The 4,074-nt window shown below is 45.7% G+C and overlaps 1 long non-coding RNA gene across 1 annotated transcript; it reads right to left on the bottom strand.

Moving 5' to 3' along the window:
- Positions 1-2,772: 2,772 nt before the first annotated feature.
- LOC142741297 (uncharacterized) lies at positions 2,773-3,821 on the bottom strand. Its single transcript, XR_012881070.1, has 3 exons — positions 3,704-3,821; positions 3,307-3,426; positions 2,773-2,862 (listed from the first exon to the last, which is right to left on the bottom strand). It is a non-coding gene; the product is annotated as an uncharacterized LOC142741297 (long non-coding RNA).
- Positions 3,822-4,074: the final 253 nt, after the last annotated feature.

The raw sequence follows: 4,074 nt of genomic DNA, 5'->3' as shown, positions 1-4,074 counted from the left end.
TACACACATACACGAACACATATACACAAACACATATACACAAACACATATACAAACAAAAACACACATACCCAAACACACATACCCAAACACACATACCCAAACACACATACCCAAACACACATATCCACAAACACATATACACAAACACACCCATATATACACACAAACACACACCCATATACACACATATACACATATACAAAAACACACACAAACATCTACACACAAACATATACACAAATACACCCATATATACACAAACATATACACAAAACACATATACACAAACACACCCATATATACACACACACATATAAAAACAAAAACAGACAAAGTCACATACCCAAACACACATATATACACAAACACGGTTTCTTTTAAATGCTGCTGGGGAACCCGCTCGATCCACTATATAAGGCTGCGCTACAGTGCAGCATTTAAAAGAAACAGGATCCTGACCTGTCCATAGAGTTTAAGGCAGCACAGAGTATTTCAGGAGATGAGCGTGCAGATTCAGTGCTGCTGCGAACTCTGCTCTTACCATTACGTAGCTCTCAGTCTGTTACCTCTCCTCCACTCCTGTCCTCCAGAACACCTTCACATGATTGGCAAGTCACCACGTAATGGTAAGAGCAGAGTTCACAGCAGCACAGAGTATTTCAGGAGATGAGCGTGCGGATCTTGTGCGGGGTGGTGACTTGCCAATCATGTGAAGGTGTTATTGAGGACAGGAGTGGAGGAGAGGTAACAGACTGAGCTACGTAATGGTAAGAGCAGAGTTCACAGCAGCACTGAATCTGCACGCTCCTCTCCTGAAATACTCTGTGCTGCTGAGAACTCTGTTCTTACCATTACGTAGCTCAGTCTGTTACATCTCCTCCACTCCTGTCCTCTATAACACGTTCACATGATTGGCAAGTCACCACCACGCACAAGATCCGCACGCTCATCTCCTGAAATACTCTGTGCTGCTGTGAACTCTGCTCTTACCATTACGTGGTGACTTGCCAATCATGTGAAGGTGTTCTTGAGGACAGGAGTGGAGGAGAGATAACAGACTGAGAGCTACGTAATGGTAAGAGCAGAGTTCACAACAGCACTGAATCTGCACGCTCATCTCCTGAAATACTCTGTGCTGCCTTAAACTCTGTGGACAGGTCAGGATCCTGTTTCTTTTAAATGCTGCACTGTAGCGTAGCCTTATATAGTGGATCGAGCGGGTTCCCTAGCAGCATTTAAAAGAAACCGGATCCTGACCTGTCCACAGAGTTTAAGGCAGCACAGATTATTTCAGGAGATGAGCACGGGCAGCCGTTCGTTTTTCCGAGCCGTGCTCCCATCATGCACACGACCGTAAAAACACCCGTTATTGCGGGTCGTAATTACGACCCGCAATAACGGGCTCATAGACTTCTGTTACCCACGGGTACCTTTCCGTATTCTCACGGGAAGGTGCCCGTGCCGTTAAAAAAATAGAACATGTTCTATTTTTCTATTTTACGGGCCGTGCTGCTATAATTATAATGACAGCACGGTTCGTAAAAGCGGCCGGCTGCCCGTGGCCGGCCGGCCGTGCTCGTAGTTACGAGTCGTAATTACGAGCACGGCCCGTAAAATAAAAAAATAGAACATGTTCTATCTTTTTAACGGCACGGGCACCTTCCCGTGAGAAAACGGGAAGGTACCCGTGGCTAACAGAAGTCTATGGGCCCGCTATTTCGGGTCGTAATTACGACCCGTGATAACGGGTGTTTTTATGGTCGTGTGCATGAGGCCCCGTAATGACGGGTGGCTACATGTGTGCACCCGTCATTACGGCAGCGTTGCTAGGCGACGTCAGTAAGGGTATGTGCACACACACTAATTACGTCCGTAATTGACGGACGTATTTCGGCCGCAAGTACCGGACCGAACACCCTGCAGGGAGCCGGGCTCCTAGTGTCATACTTATGTACGATGCTAGGAGTCCCTGCCTCTCCGTGGAACTACTGTCCCGTACTGAAAACATGATTACAGTACGGGACAGTTGTCCTGCAGAGAGGCAGGGACTCCTAGCATCGTACATAACTATGATGCTAGGAGCCCGGCTCCCTGCACTGTGTTCGGTCCGGTACTTGCGGCCGAAATACGTCCGTCATTTACGGACGTAATTAGTGTGTGTGCACATACCCTAAATAGTCACCGTCCAGGGTGTTGAAAGAGTTAACTGATCGGCAGTAACTGTTTCAGTACCCTGGACAGTGACTACCGATCACAGTACCTGTAAAAAAAAAGACGTTCATACTTACCGAGAACTTTCTGCTTCCTCCAGTCCGGTCTCCTGGCCGTTGCCTTGGTGACGCGTCCCTCTCGACATCCGGCCCGACATTCCTTGATGACGATGCAGCCCATGTGAGCGCTGCAGCCAATCACAGGCTGCCGCGGCCTCTGCAGCCAATCACAGGCTGCAGAGGCCTCTGCAGCCAATCACAGGCTGCCGCGTCAGAAAAGGTCGGACTGGAGGAAGAAGAGGGACTCGTCAACAAGACAACGACCGGGTACGTATGAAATGCTTTTTATTTTATTTTTAATCAGCAGCCTCTTTTCTCTATCAGTGATTGATAGAGATAAGTGGCTGCCGATTTGTATAATGTTTTTGACCGGGTTCGGTCAAAACGGGTTCGGCCGAACCCGGTGAAGTTCGGATTCGCTGCGAACCGAACTTTACCGGAAGTTCGGACCGAAACCGGGTTCGGTTGTCCCGGTTCGCTCATCTCTACTCACAGGCATTGGAGTTGATTCTTTCCGGAATAATTTGAGGCAGACGGAGACCCTCAGTGATGGTTTTATAGTCCTGGATCCTCTTGTTGACTGCCCCAACTGCCAACAAAAAAATACATATTAGCAGTGGCGGATGATCATATGGGCGGCCCGAATCGCATATTATTTTCAAAAAAACACATTGCAGCGCGCCACCGCCGCTAATGGAGAGGAGGGGTGGGTGTGAGGGATTATACGGCCGCACCGTCCGCCCTGCTGCCTCCCTGAGGGGGAGGCGGCGCAACTGAAACCAGCCGCCGCCACCCCCTCCTGCACTAATTGTACCTGCGTGTATCTGTATTACTGGCCACTCACAACATAGAATGAGATTGATAGATTAGAAAAAGTTTGATCAAACTGGAACAAACCTTTTATTTTTACCAAAACATTATTAGTACAGATCTCTTGATATCATCCCATATATTTCAGTTAATTATCAAATAGCAGCAATTTTATACAAAGTAAAACTGTACATGGTCATATATTAATATTGTAAATACTTACATCTCAGATGTGAATTAATAAAAAGGAATGATGTTCCAAAGACGGTGAAGGCAACACCCAAGGCTCCTTTAGTTTTCACATGGTGGAATAGCCTGGTTGTTACATGGGTGTGCTCTACCTCTGTATAAGAAATTAAACACAAAAAGACAGGTCAGTGGTTAAGAGTACTACATGCAACAATGGAATAGAAATTATTTCCAATTAAACTATGGAAATATTACTAGAACATAATTTCATGCTTTGTAACTGTGGTGTGAACTTTTAGATCTCCAATACTCAGAAGTCAAGAATCTGAGAGCCAAGCTCTTAGGCATCTAAGTCTAATAACTAAATAAGATGTTCCAGCTAATGACTACATTCAACACTTCTTATGTAGACGTAGGAATGTGAATCTTACCTGAGCAGAACCAGATTAGTTCCCGTCGAACAAAGATGGTGAGATACAGGACTCCGAGCCCGGAGGAGTGGTATAATACATAGTGTGGTCCAAGGGTCTCCTGTAATTTTATCTCCCATTCCCGTCTACAAGAAGACACAATTTCAGATTTACATATTAATAAATGACACAAGATTAAGATACTCAACTCATCTGTATCAACACTCCATATAATAACCTCTGGTGTTGAATTTTGAAAATTAAGGAGTGATAATACAATAAGTAGAGCATTGAGAGAGAATTTGTATCAGCCGACCTGCTGTCCATCTGCAGTCATAGGCTGGTGTAAGACAACCTGAGAAGACTTACCTGTTTGGACATCCTTCCTGAAC

This window comes from Rhinoderma darwinii, chromosome 2 (assembly GCF_050947455.1).
Source record: "Rhinoderma darwinii isolate aRhiDar2 chromosome 2, aRhiDar2.hap1, whole genome shotgun sequence".
Classification (NCBI taxonomy): Eukaryota; Metazoa; Chordata; class Amphibia; order Anura; family Rhinodermatidae; genus Rhinoderma; species Rhinoderma darwinii.
Note: the sequence above shows the minus strand (reverse complement) of the source record. Positions and strands in the feature narration are given on the sequence as shown.